Genomic DNA, 15,587 nt, shown 5'->3' on the forward strand with positions numbered 1-15,587 from the left:
GATGAGAGAGAGAGGGAGGGATGAGAGAGAGAGGGGGGAATGAGAGACAGAGAGAGGGTGGGGGGATGACGGAGAGAGGGTGGGGGGATGAGAGAGAGGGAGGAAATGACAGAGAGAGGGAGGAAATGACAGAGAGAGGGAGGGAATGACAGAGAGAGGGAGGGAATGACAGAGAGAGGGAGGGAATGACAGAGAGGGGGGGGGGGAATGACAGAGAGGGGGGGGATGACAGAGAGAGGGGGGAATGACAGAGAGAGGGGGGAATGACAGAGAGAGGGAGGGATGATAGAGGGTGGGGGGATGGCAGAGAGAGAGAGGGGGGATGGCAGAGAGAGAGGGAGGGATGAGAGAGGGGGGACGGGAGAGAGGGGGGATGAGTGAGGGGGGAATAGAGAGAGAGATGGGGGAATGGAGAGAGGGAGAGGGGGAGTGGGAGAGAGAGGGGAGGGGAGGGGAGGAGAGGCGAAGTGGGAGAGAGGGAGAGGGGGAGTTGGAGAAGGGGTTGGGAGAAAGTGAGGGGTGGGAGGGAGAGAAGGGGAATGGAGAAAGAGAGGGGGAGTGGGAGAGAGAAGGGGAGAAGGGGGTGGGAGGGAGAGAGAGAGGAGGGTGGGAGAGAGAGAGGAGGGTGGGAGAGAGAGTGGGGTGGGGGAGAGAGAAGGGGGTGGAAGAGAGAAAGAGAGGGGAGTGGGGGAGAGAGAGGGGGGGGTTGGGTGGGGGAGAGAGGGGGTGGGAGAGAGAGAGAGAGGGGGGCTGGGAGAGAGAGGGAGGGAGGGGACTGGGAGAGATGGAGGGAGAAGGGTTGGTAGAGGGGTGGGAGAGAGAGAGAGGGTGGGAGAAAGAGGGAGAAGGGGGTGGGAGAGAGGGAGAAGGGAGAGAGGAGGAGGGACAGTGGGAGAGAGAGGGGGGTGGGAGACCCCCCTAGCCCTGCCTGCAGTGCCTCCTGTACACCCTGTCTGTGGGTAGGTGTGTGTGATGCACCTACCTCCCGTCCGTCTTCATCCTCTGGGCCCTCGGTTAGCCTGTTTTCCTGTTGATTTCCCAGCTGGGAGTGGAGAGGAGGTTTGAGAAGGAGTGCAGGCTCTGGGAGGCACCAGGGATGCTGCGCCCAATGCTGCTCAGGACAGGGTGGTGCCGTGGCAGTGGAGGTCTTCTCCCTCCCTGACTCTTGTTTCTAGCCAGCCTCCAGGGCCGGCCGGCTCGCTTGCTGTGTGAAAACGGCGTCGCTACCGGCGGGACTCTTTGGGCCCCATGAGCACTAGGCGCGGAGGAGGAGGAAGTTAAATCCTCCTCCACTTTGAATTATGGGCAGGACCAGGGAGTCACGGCCATGACGTCACTGGTTGCTAGACGCCAGGCGGCTCTAGCAACCAGTGGCCAATAGAGTCTCAGGTGGAGGCAGGGGCGGCTTTTTTGCCGCCCCCCCCCCAGCAAAGTGCCACCCTAGGCCTGGGCCTTGTCGGCCTAGGCCAAAATACAGTACTGGGGGGAGGGTTCAAAGGAAGTGACAGCCAGCAGTGAGCAAAGGACAGAGGGTAATAGGGGAGTCAGTAGTGATAATATAGCCGTAATGTCTAATCCTGGGATGAATGAGTGGTCAAATCAATAACAAAGCATGAGATAACTTAAGGAGAAATCAATTTCCACTCATACAACACTCAGAGGAGTATAAACAAATGCCAGGAGCCTAGCTAACAAAATGGAGGAACTGGAGCTGCTATTACACGAGGAGGACTTAGAGAAAGGGAATACAATAAGACATGTGGCCACTCACTAAAACTAGAGGAAAAACGGTTTAACCTTAAAATACGTAAGGGGTTCTTCACTGTCAGAGCAGTAAGGATGTGGAATTCTCTTCCACAAGCAGTGGTATCAGCAGGGAGCATCGATAGTTTCAAAAAACTATTAGATGAGCACCTTAACGAACACAACATAGAGGGGTATACAATGTACAACATAGAGGGGTATACAATGTACAACATAGAGGGGTATACAATGTACAACATAGAGGGGTATACAATGTACAACATACAGGGGTATACAATGTACAACATACAGGGGGTATACAATGTACAACATACAGGGGGTATACAATGTACAACATACAGGGGGTATACAATGTACAACATACAGGGGGTATACAATGTACAACATACAGGGGGTATACAATGTACAACATACAGGGGTATACAATGTACAACATACAGGGGTATACAATGTACAACATACAGGGGGTATACAATGTACAACATACAGGGGGTATACAATGTACAACATACAGGGGTATACAATGTACAACATACAGGGGTATACAATGTACGGATAACCGCAAACGCACACGCGCATCATAGGTTGAACTGGATGGACTGATGTCTTTTTTCAGCCTCACAAACTGGCTGGCAAATATACAGGGGTATTCCTTGTATCGGAAGGAGAGAAAAGGTGGAACAGGGGGAGGGGTGTGTCTATATATTAAAAAATGATGTAATGGTGGTAGAGAGGAGTGACATTGATAGTCAAACATACTGAATCCCATGAAAAAATATGAAAAAAATATATATAAAAAAAAAAAATATAAAGAAAAACAAATAAATGTCCATGACAATAAAATATCCTTCATCGACTGTCCACGGCACCAAGTGCACTGGTGACACCTTTCCCCTTTAGATGTCCACTCACCAAATGAAATCGCCAAATATTCTCATATTTAGCAAACAAAGCACGCACCCCCTCAAGGGTTAATGATGTTCCACACCAGGTGTCCGATCCTCAATGTTGATCCACATGTATGGTGAATGCGTAAAACAAAAGGAAATACCAATAGTGCAATAACCTTTATCCAAATTTATTTAGAAGTAGTTGATGTCCAAAACACTCACATTATGCATAATAAAATAGCGCATTAACCAGGATTGGCCCCCTTAATGACCAGGCCACTTTTGTGCGATAAGGCACTGTGTTACTTTAACAGACAATTGCACGGTCGTGCAACGCTGTAACCAAATAAAATCTATGTCCTTTTTTTCCCCACTAATAGAGCTTTCTTTTGGTGGTATTTGATCACCAGTGCGATTTTTTTTTTTTTTTAGATGTTACTCTATAAACAAAAAAAGAGCGACAATTCTAAAAAAAAAAAACACAATATTTTTTACTTTCTGCTATAAAACATTCCCAATAAAAATTTTTAAAAGATCAATTTTTTTTCTTATCAGTTTAGGCCAATTTGTATTCTGCTACATATTTTTGGTAAAAAAAAAATCCCAAAAAGCGTATTTTAATCGGTTTGCGCAAAGGTTATAGCGTTTACAAACTATGGGATAGATTTTTGGACTTTTTATTTATTTTATTTATTTATTTATTTATTTTTATTCGTAATGGTGGTGATCAGTGATTTTTAGTGGGACTGCGACATTGCGGCGGACAGATCGGACCCCTAACTGACATGTTTGACACTTTTTGTGGACCAGTGACATTACTACAGTAATCAGTGCTAGAAATATGCACTGTTACTGTAATAATGACACTGGCAGGGAAGGGGTTAACAATGGGGGTGATCAAGGGGTTACACTTAAGCCTAATTGTGCTTACTGACTGTGGGAGGAGGGGGGCTCTGTGACAGGCACACATAGATCAGGGCTTTAGCTTAGCTGTGACACACAATCTCATTGTGCCTGTCTGACAGAAGAGCCGCCTGCTTTGTTTCCATAGGCAGGCGGCTCTCCTGTCAGTTTCCCCGAAGATCGCAGGAAGCCGGCGGCGATCGAGTCCACTCCTCCCGCGGTCTGCCTCCCTCTGTGTCTAATCACAGCGGGAGCCCAGGTCCGGTAGTGCGCGCGCCGCCAAAACTGCGTGTACATGATTGCTGCCATTTCCTGGTCGCGGCCGACCGTACACTGAAACAGCGGTGTCTCACCCAACCTCGCTCAATGTCCCTGGATCGTCACTTCCAGTAATGCGTAATGTGTTGTGTGTGATGAGTCCTGCGCTGTCTGGGGAAGATTATGCTCAAAAGGGGGGCCTATCACAGATGCTGCAAGTACCGATACTGGAAACCATGCAGTGTCAGACTTGAGATAAAGGGTGGGGGATAATGCGCTTCTGGGACGTTAATAACCAGTCTTCTAAAAATATAGTCAAGTTAAAGTGTATAAAATTGAGAATTGGATAAACTAAATATGTGCTCCAAGTGGTTAAATATAAATAAAGTGTACAAGATATAGAATGTTCTTAATTCAATCACGTGTGTGCGTATAGTTAATCAGATAAATAAATAAATCAAGGTGCTATGAATATATAAAATCATCAAAACATAGAATAAACTGTGGAAAGATATACACATACAAAATAGGGTATACAACACCACTTAAAGTGCCCTAAATTCATTCAGTGACAGGTAAAAGTGCTAAGTGCATGAACTAAATTCATAAATTCATACAATAAATAACTAAAGTGTCCTCGGTGCTCCAAAAAAATCAAACAAATAGTCCAAAAGTGTATCCAGGTGGAGAGATTTCAAAGGTAATGCCCCTTCACCTAACACCGTGCTTAAGTAGTGGGGTGCTTCTTCTATGCCCCTCTGTGTGTGCTAGTCACTCACCTCAAGGTCTGAAAATATAAGCCTTATCCGATATCCAGGGGGCTCCTTTCCACTCCTGCTCTGCTACCCAATAGGAACTGTTGTATGGGCTGCCAAGGATGGATCAGCTTCCTATCCTTCTCCAAGTCCCCAGCGAATATTTGCCAAAAAAACAATGCGCAAGATAGGAGACTCGAGTGAGACCGCGGTCCTCACTTCCGCGTGTGTGCGTCACTTCCGGTCTAGCGTCCCTACGCGTTACGCCACTTCCGCATCACGTCACTTCTTCAGGGGATTGCTATTGGCCGTGTGTGACGCTTATTTATATCTCCGAAGCCGGATATGCTACGTTCACCATATTTGTTGGATTATTATTTACTTCGTGGTATACCGGAAGCGGATACACCGATTCCGCCATTTTGGAAAATCTCCCCCGGGAAACCCAAAGTGTTTCAGCATTAATTAATGGATGTTTATAATTATTAAAACTCAACTCAGATTATACGGTTGCAATATTAAAACGCATTAAAAGTCTAGGTAAGCCAAATTACTATATATGTTGTATACCCTATTTTGTATGTGTATATCTTTCCACAATTTATTCTATGTTTTGATGATTTTATATATTCATAGCACCTTGATTTATTTATTTATCTGATTAACTATACGCACACACGTGATTGAATTAAGAACATTCTATATCTTGTACACTTTATTTATATTTAACCACTTGGAGCACATATTTAGTTTATCCAATTCTCAATTTTATACACTTTAACTTGACTATATTTTTAGAAGACTGGTTATTAACATCCCAGAAGCGCAGTATCCCCCACCCTTTATCTCAAGTCTGACACTGCATGGTTTCCAGTATCGGTACTTGCAGCATCTGTGATAGGCCCCCCTTTTGAGCATAATCTTCCCCAGACAGCGCAGGACTCATCACACACATCTCTTTAGTCTACCTGAACCTAAAACCGAGCCCCGCAGCAGTCATGGAAGTTTTCAACTTCCTGGAAGAAAGGAACATTAATATTGATGAGATCTTCAGCATAGAAGGTAACCCTAATAATAAAAAAAGTAAAGAAGGTGAAGTGACAGGTCTTATGAGAAAACTCAAACACAACATGGAAAAAAAAGTCAGCCTCTGGTGGGACATAAATACCTTTGATAAGTTTATTAAAGAAAGGATAGTTCCAAGAAGATTAAGATGGGAGGTACCCATCAATAATGGTCTAATCGATAAGGAAGCAGTGGACGAATGGTATAACTTCTTTAATGAAAAAGGGCTGGAATTGGTGCAATTTCTGTTAAAGCGCAAACAAAGGAAGCTGAGACGAATAGAAGGACTCATCACAGAATTAAAAACAGTCCTGGAGCCATTTAAGGAAACGCCAGAGTTCACCAAATTAACCGGACAATTAAACAAAGACCTGGTAACCAAGGATAGAGAAGTACAACAAAGAAAAACTAAAAAGTATATAAGAGATATTAATGACAACAAAGATGATCGAGTTTTTAAATGGCAAAACAACTTGGAAGATATGAATCCCTTATCCACATATTCAACTCCGTAGAAAATGGTCAGAATGGACTTAACACCATTAGGACCCATGAATATGGAGGATACCCCCGGCTCCCAGTACATCCACCCAGAGACCCCTAAAGAACAGAGAAAACCTAGACCTCAATATACCACTCCGAAATGAGGAATTGGATAGGAGAGGAAGAAAAGAAAGTGAGCGGAGTCAGATTAACAGAGATCATCCAAGCTACAATGGACCAAGAGAACAATATCAAAGACAGTATAATGAATCCAGAGACCACCAATATGGTAATAGAGATTACCTAAACTACAACGAACCAAGGGACTATCAACAAAGACAATACCAATGAATTTAGAGACCATCAACCGAGGTACTTTAACCAGCATCAACAGCAAGGCTACTATGGTCATGAAAATCAAAGAGGATATCAGAATTACCACCATCAACCACAGAGGAATCCAGACCATGGTGGATATGGAGGGTATCAAACACCAAATAATGGCTGGAGAAAACCCCCATACTGGAAAAACAATAGAAGACCATTTTTTAATTACAATAATGGACCAAGAAGACCACCACAAGAAAACTACAATAATGGATACCATAACAATGGGTACAACAGAGGACCTCCACAGGAATTTCCCCAATATAGAGGCGATAGGAGCCCGATCCCGACATACAACCAATTTGCCCCCCTGGCTAATTACCAGGAAGAGGAAAGAAGAAACCCACAAAGAAATGACGAAATAAGGAGAGACAAACAGAGGGAAGAAGGAGACAACAGGCCTTTTTTAGAGAAAGGAAGGGATGCCAATTCACCAAAGAAGAAAGACGAATCAAGAAATCTAAGAAGAAGTATGGAAAAAAGAGAGGGAGCAGAGGAGGAAAGAGAAAACAAGAGGAAAAGAGACCGATAGGTCAGGGAGTTTTTAATATCAGTGAAAAAACACTAACGCAGGAAGAACTGAAAGTCCTGGACAAAGGACTCAAATATGCCCCTAAAAAGAATTGCAATAAATTTGAAACATAATAGGGATTCAGAAATACATCCGGCAATTAAACGTTAGAAAATATTTGGTGAGCAATCCGATTACAAGTATATCCTCTACCTCAAAATGGGATGGCATACAGCACAGCACTTTAAGAAACCGATCTGTTTTTAATCCTCAATTGAATGATAATAGACACATTACAGTTTTTAAAGATATGGTTTTAGAACACATAAAAAATCTTAAAATAAGAAAATATGATGAATCTAGAGCTATACAAAGTGGATTAAAGAAATTACAGAAGAGAAAGGATATTATAATAAGACCGGCAGACAAGGGAGGGGGAATCGTTATACTGAACAAGGAGCAACATGAAAATATAATGAAAGAAATGCTAGAAGACACGGTAACATATGAAAAATTACCGAGTAACCCCCTCTTTAAATATTGAAAGGAACTCGAACAACTTTTACATCTAGGCCTGAAAAAAGACATACTAAATAAGAAAGAAGCCAAATACCTCTTTCCTGAAGCCTGCAGGACCCCGATTATCTACATGTTACCGAAGATACACAAGAACAAAGACAACCCACCACCAAGACCGATTGTGAATGGGATAGACTCTCTTACATCGAGACTGGGTCAATATATTGACTCATTCTTACAACCGATAGTGCCACAGACTAAGGCTTTTGTGAAAGACACCAAACACATTTTACAGATTTTAGAAGGATTACCAAATTTTAATGAAAATGTTCTTATGGCCACTGTGGATGTAGCAGCGCTACACACTATTATTAATCATCAGGAAGCACGTGAATCAGTGAAATGGGCACTGAGAAAATATTCGACACTAGCCTGTAAACAGAGAAAATTCATAATCAGATGCCTCGACTTCTGTTTAGAAAATAACTATTTTTGGTACAGTAGAACTTATTATCACCAAAAAATCGGGATTGCCATGGGCGCGAAATTTGCGCCGAGTGTCGCGAATATCTTTATGGCAAGATGGGAAGAAGACACTGTGTTTAAAGACACCCCAATTGAATTACTTTTATACAAAAGATTCATCGATGATGTGTTTTTAATATGGAATGGCACTTTAGATACATTAGAAACTTTTTTAACCAAATTAAATGTGAATGATAAAAACATAAAACTTTCATGGGAGATCAGCAATAAACTGTAACGCTCCTGCGTTTTATGTATGATGTGGATTTACAGCTGCAGAAATATTCCACATCAGTAGTCATGTAGAGAAACGCTGAGACACCAATCCCAACTCCCAAAGACTCATCATGTGTGGATGATCTCAATTCAGCAAGTAAATACACACACTCACTCAATAAGAAGTTCCTGGAGTGATCTATGTATATAGTAGTATAGAGGTGATAGGCTGAAGAGACAGGTTGAGTTGAGATGATAGGTGACAGACACTTGAGAGGAATGTTCTTGAGAATGAGATAGTAACAGGTGGGATGCAGATAGGTTAGCAGTCATGTATGGTAGCAGATGATAGAATAGCAGGTGAACATACAGGAGAGACCAACCCAGTGCAAGAGCAGATGATAGTAGGCTCAAGAGCTAGCAATCTAGATAGTGCAGATGTAGTAACAGTCCTTAGTATGCAGAGCTAGACAGTGTAAGCTTTAGTATGAAGGTTATTGAGGTTTCCCCTGTGGGGTACTTATCACTAGTAGCAATGTAGCAGAGGAGAGGTTCGACAAGAGCGGATGATCCGGTAGCGGGATACAGGGATCAGCGCAGCGTGGTTCCGACAGCGAGGTATGCTTGCAAGCATGAGAGCTTCAAGACAGGTTAGCATCAAGGCACATCTAGGCACACAACAGGTTGAACGAACACATGTGAGTGAGAGCTAGTGATTTAAATAGCTGTTCAGTCCGGCGCTCAGTGATGATGTCAGCACTCTTAAAGGGAAACATACCTATATGTGCTTCATCTATCTAGGTAGATGGAAAGCACCCGGAAATGATGTGATAGGAGGCACTGAGAGTGCCAGAACCTTACATAAACAAGTAAACTACCTCGACCTGGAAATTATACAAGATGAAGAAGAAAAGAGAATGATCACAAAAAAGTACTTTAAAGAAGTCGATAAGAATAGCTACCTCCCCACGGATAGCTGTCACCACGCAAATTGGATATGCAACATCCCGAAAGGTCAACTACTTCGACTAAAAAGGAACTGTACCAGGAATAATGATTATGAAGAAGAAACAACCATAAATGTCCCTGGGGAATTTAAATGGATGGGCTGGAGGTAGTCAGTAGAGTAGAAAGAATATAGAGAGTATGTAAAATTTAAACATTTATTGATTATATTTAAAATTCAACAAGTAACATACAAAAGATAAAATTGAAATGGTATAACATTCCATATACATATCCTGATAGGGATAGCAAATTAGGAGTTCATGAGGCAGGTAAGTGTATCCTCCAACATGTTTCGGAATTTTTAACAATTCCTTCTTCAGGGAAAGTACATACACACAACCGTGCACTCACCACTTGCGTATCCACAGAGGGAATATGGAACGAAAAAACGTCCTTATAGCTGTATCTTTTTGGGGAAAAAGCACTAAGGAGATAGTTGTTTGTATGGCATTGGGGTACCGCGTATTCATACAGTCTACTTGTGTTGCACCATAGTATCTATAGATGTTAACGGAGTCTGGTAGATATACAGACTCTTTTTGTGTGTAGGGGGATATAGATCCCTTCACTGCATACTAGGATATTGATGTCCTCACTGTCAGTTTTCTCTCCTCCCTGGTGGCCGTATCCACACAGTGGTCACGAGGAGCGCAAGAGAAGGGATGGATCCACACCTAGCCGGGAATCCAGTGCGGAGTAACAGCCGATATCTCTATAGTGACCCAAATAACTACACATGTAGTTGCTGCTGGAGGGTCTATTGATGCTGTCTGTGGAGAGATCTGCTGTTTCTGCTGAGGGTCTATTGTTGTCTGGTGGGTATTTTGTTGTGGCTGGTCCATTGTTGCTGGTGGGATCTACTGTTTCTGGGGGGTCCTTTGTTGTTGTTTTACTGCTTTTCTTGTTAATCCCATACAAATTACTTAGTACCACAAATGATACTTGATTCTGTATTCTCTAAAAGGGGCAGTACTGGGAGGTGGGTAGGGGGTGGAACCTAGGAATGGTGCTCGGAGGTAGGTAGGGGGCAGAGACAAGGGGTAACTCCGAAAGTGGGAGTTCCTGCACCTATTCTCTGAGGAAAAAAAGCCCTGGTGCTAGGAGGGGAAATGTGGGGGGCAGCAGGGGATCAGCAGGGGATATTTAATTGTTCTGGATGGGGAAATTTGAGGTGGGGGGGGTGGGGTTGTGCTATGAGTGGTGATTTGATTGGATTCGTGTTATGAGGAGGGATGGGAGAAGAAGATTTGTGCTAGGTGTAGGAATTTTGGGGGGATTTGTGCTAGAAAAGGCATTATGGTGGGGGGGGGGGGATTTGTGCTAGGTGGAGGAATTTTGGGGGGATTTGTGCTAGAAAAGGCATTATGGTAGGGGGGGGATTTGTGCTAGGTGGAGGAATTTTGGGGGGATTTGTGCTAGAAAAGGCATTATGGTGGGGGGGGGATTTGTGCTAGGTGGAGGAATTTTGGGGGGATTTGTGCTAGAAAAGGCATTATGGTAGGGGGGGATATGTGCTAGAAAAGGCATTATGGTAGGGGGAGGGGATTTGTGCTAGGGGAGAATTTTTTTTTGGGGGGGGGGGGGATTTGTGCTAGCAGGGATGAATGAGGGTATTTGTGTGGATGAGGGATTGGGAATATTTTGTGCTGGGAGCGGGATTTGCAGTGGGGGGGGGGGGAGAAGATTCATGCTCAGAGTGGAGGTTTGAGGGGTAGAGGATTTGTACTAGGAGGGGGGGATTTTTTTTTTTTTTTTGGGGGGGGGGGGGGATATTTCTGCTAGCAAGGATGAATGGGGGTATTTGTTCTATGATGGGGGATTGGTGATAATTTGTACTGGGAGGGGGGATTTGGAGTGGGGTGAGAGGATTTGTGCTCAGAAGGGAGGTTTGAGGGGTAGAGGATTTGTACTAGGAGGGTGGAATCTTTTTTGTTTTTTTTTTGGGGGGGGGGGGTCCATTTGTGCTGAGGGCATATGGGAAATGAGAGGATTTGAGCTGCGGGGGTTGGAAGGGCAAAGAAAATTGAAACATTGAAAAATGCCATTAGCATGTTAATGAGGGGGCTGGGAGGGGGAGGAGCCAGGGAAGGCAAATTATAAGTAGGGATAGGCTTAGGCGTGTTCAGATCCCGGTCCCAACCCACCTGAGCAATCCCGCCAGGAAGCCGTTACTGCACACCGCCAATCATGAGTGGCCTAGTCAGGACGTGGGTATGTGCAGCTTTGGGCCGGGCAATGCCTCACTGCCTATGATTGGCGGTGTGCAGTGAGGGCTTCCTGGTGGGATTGCTCAGGTGGGTTGGGACCGGGATCCGAACACGCCTAAGCCCATCCCTAATTATCAGCAGCTGAAACTCCGTCTTTTAAAAAATTGTAAAAATATTACTTATTTTAGTTGTAAACGTTTCCATTTTTTTCCATATTATAGGAAATCCGTTCAATCCGCTACTCATCCTGGCCAGCGCTGTTGGGAATATTATCAGTTCGGTGTTGTTTGGAGAACATTTTGCCTACAAAGACCCGAAGTTACATCATCTGATGTCTTACACCTCCCGACACATTAGGAATCTCACGTCCCCGTTGCATGCGGTAGGTTATCATCAATGGTAGAATCTTCCTATTAACCACTTCTGGACCGGAAGATTTGCCCAGGCCATATTTTGCGATTCGGCACTGCGTTACTGTAACGGACAATTGCGCGGTCGTGCGATTCTGTACCCAAATAAAATTGGTGTCCTTTTTTCCCCACAAACAGAGCTTTCTTTTGGTGGTATTTGATCACCTCTGCGATTTTTTATTTTTTGCGCTATAAACAAAAATAGAGCGACAATTCTGAAAAAAAAAAAAAATATTTTTCACATTCTGCTATATAACATTCCCCCCCCCCAAAAAAAACATGTAAATATCAACATTTTTTAACATTTTAGGCCAATTTGTTTTCTGCTACATATTGGTAATTTTTTGGTAACAAAATCATGACCAATGTAGAATAGATGTCACCCCCGAACTCTTAGGCTGCTTAAAGCCAAAGGCTCCACCCCCATGCCATAAACCTCCCTTTACCTAAATAATTGAGACCACACCGTGCTTGGAGTTAATTGGCCACAGCAGCCATTTTATTAACCCTTTTACCTTAAAATTAACATAAGGAGAAAAAACATTCCTTACAAACATAAAACAATCAGTCATTAGGCCTGTTGGTCTTTGAGGCTCCTCCAAATAATTCCAAATCCTGCACTGCGGGACCTGTGCCCTGATAGGCCTCCAGCCGCGTCACCGGCTCGGAGACAAACCACTCCCCGCAGTGCCACCATTTTGAATTCCATTTAAACTGACATTAAATGGAATGCACCATAGGGACCCATACCAACGATGAGTCCCAACCATACCCTTATCCTAAACTGTTCACCTCCCCCGCCAGCAAAGACCAACAAAACGCCACCAGCACCCAAGGGTGACACCTTACCCTTGCGTGCCCCTCCAAACCCTCAAGGCTCGCTGGATCCCATCCTGTAATCCCAGGGCCCATAAATCTATACCCACCGCATTGAGGTGGACTCCATCATCCCGCAGATACCGCCATGTGTCCACTTCCAACTCCAGGTGGCGAACCACCAACCCCCCATTCCGACACACAAAGCGCCCCACTTCCTTGTTCAACTTAATCCGAGCCTTATTAAGGCGCGCGACCGACCTGGCCATGCGCCAGGACGTGCGGGCCACCATATCCGACCAAACTACAAGCAGCGCCGGAAAAGCCGTGCGCAGCCGAAGGAAATCCAACTTGATGTCCCTGATCAAGGCCCGCGCGGACCTGGCCCCCATATCGTTGCCCCCGGCATGCAGCACCAAAACATCTGGCTGCCTGTCCAACCGGGCGAAACGATGCACTTCGGGAAGGACCCTGCCCCAAGTAAGCCCCGGCACCCCCAGCCACCTGACACAAGCCTCGTGCCGAGAAAAACCAAGTTGTCTACCATTAGGACGCACATCAGCTCTCCGGGCCCCCCAGAAAACATACGAGTGTCCCACGATCCAAACAAGGCAGGGTTCCAAACCTACAAGAAAAGGGGACAAAAGGAAAAGAAAACCAACCAATAATCAGATAACCAGCCGGGCCCACACCCCCCCAGCGACAAAACCACCCCCCGCACATACCCTACACCAACAGCTGTGGACGAACGTACAACAAGAACCTCCTAGACTCCCAGCGCCCAATGCGTTTGACCGCATCGTCGTTCAATCCCCAGCGTGCAGCCTCAGTGGCCGCCCCGATCCGAAAGGAATGAGATGCAAACCTACTGGCATCCAAACCCAAAGAGCCCACACACCTTCTGAACACCGATACAAATTGAAAACGAGATAACGACGACCCGTCCGCATGCATCAAAAATGAACCGGGCCGCGAAGGGCGGATTGCCCAGTAATCCCGAACCGCCCCTACCGGGCACAACGGCGAAGACGGCACCGCGAACAACTGGACACGGACCCCCTTGCCACTCTGGTCCGTTTTGGACCGTCGAAGGAGGATAGTAACCCCCTCCCGACCGACAGAGACATCCTGACCCAATAGGCCCCCCGGCACCGTCCGGGAGGAGCTGACCAATTCCCCAAGCCGGAAAGCCCCGAAAAAAGCGAGAGAAAAGGCCGCCTTAAACAACACCACCTCGTAACTCGAGGCGCAGTGCTCCCCCAATTGCCGGCAGACGTCCTGCAAAAGAGCGAAGGACATCGGGCGCCTAGTGTCCCTCCTCCGATAAGCCCTGGAATAGCCCCGTAACGCTTGTCTCACCACGAAGTCCTTCGTGTAATCCTGACAACCCAGAAATTTAAACAGAAAGGCCAAGCCGGACAACTTGCGAGCCACAGCGGAAGCCGACGCGCCCCTCTCAAAATGATCAGAGACAAAAGAAAGTAACATCCACCTGACCTCCGGACCCAGAGGATCCACCGATGCCACCCGCAACACCTCCAGCCACTCCAACCATACCTTGCAATAAGCCGACCACGTGGACTCGCTCACCGACTTCCTGATCCATCCAGCGAGGACCCCAAGGCAATCCCCCATAGCCACTCCGGACACGTGACTCCGCGTTGCTCCGCTGCCGGTGCCAACTCCCGGAACCTGTCCCACTGAAAACGAGACAGCGCGTCAGCAATATCATTCTTAACCCCCGGAATGTGCACAGCGTACAGGAAAACATTCAACCGTAGACACCGCAAAACCAAATACCTGAGGAGGCGCACCACCGGCTGAGACGAAGCCGACGCGCGGTTGATCACCTGAACCACCCCGAGATTGTCGCAATGGAGGCGAACCTTCAGGTTCCTGAACTCCGCCCCCCAAATCTCCAGGGCCACCACCACCGGGAACAGTTCTAGCAACACCAAGTTGCTGACCAGCCCCGCTACCTGCCATGCCCCCGGCCAAGGGGCGGCGCTCCACGCCCCCCGGTGAAAAGCCCCGTACCCCGCCGAACCAGCAGCATCGGTAAACAGTTCCAAATCAAAGTTGCTGATCGGCCCGGCCATCCACAAGGATCTACCATTGTACGTGGCCAAAAAACCGTGCCACAGACGCAAGTCATCCCTGTGTTCCCTGTTGAGCCTGACGAAGTGAGTGGGCAACTTCACCCCCGAAGTCGCCGCCGACAGCCGTCGGCAGAAAACCCGGCCCATGGGCATAATGCGGCAGGCAAAATTCAATTTACCCAGCAACGACTGCAAGCTGCGTAACTGAATCTTGCGCAAACCCAGCACCCCTTCAATTTCAGCTCTCAAAGCCCCCAATTTATCCTCCGGTAGGCGACACTCCATGGCCTCCGAATCCACGCCAATGCCCAGGAAGCTGAGCACCGTGGTCGGGCCTTCCGTCTTGTCTGGGGCCAACGGAATGCCGAAGCTCCCGGCCACATGCTGCAACGTGGCAAGCAGGATCGCGCACCCGTTGGAAGAGGGCGGGCCCACACACAGAAAGTCGTCCAAATAGTGGATCACCGAATTCACACCGGAAACCTCCCGAACCACCCACTCCACAAAGGAACTGAAGGTCTCAAACAGCGCGCACGATATGGAGCAGCCCATAGGAAGGCAGCGATCCACATAATACGCCCCTTGCCACCGGCAGCCCAGCAATCGAAAACTGTCCGGGTGAACCGGGAGCAACCTGAACGCCGCCTCAATGTCCGATTTGGCCATCAAGGCCCCCCGCCCATAATGTCGCACCCAGGCCACCGCGGCGTCAAAGGAAATGTAAGACACCGTACAGGCATCCGGGTCGATGGCGTCATTCACAGACCCACC

At 46.5% G+C, this 15,587-nt stretch overlaps 1 pseudogene across 1 annotated transcript in view; it reads left to right on the plus strand.

The window, feature by feature from the left end:
* LOC309556121 (cytochrome P450 2C38-like) overlaps positions 1-15,587 on the plus strand; it is a 64,444-nt pseudogene that overhangs the window by 15,581 nt on the left and 33,276 nt on the right. Inside the window, exon 4 of the transcript XR_014226189.1 lies at positions 11,713-11,873. The product of XR_014226189.1 is annotated as a cytochrome P450 2C38-like (transcript). The remainder of the gene's footprint in view (positions 1-11,712; positions 11,874-15,587) is intronic.

This window comes from Pelophylax lessonae (assembly GCF_965119305.1).
Source record: "Pelophylax lessonae genome assembly, chromosome: 5".
Taxonomy (NCBI): domain Eukaryota; kingdom Metazoa; phylum Chordata; class Amphibia; order Anura; family Ranidae; genus Pelophylax; species Pelophylax lessonae.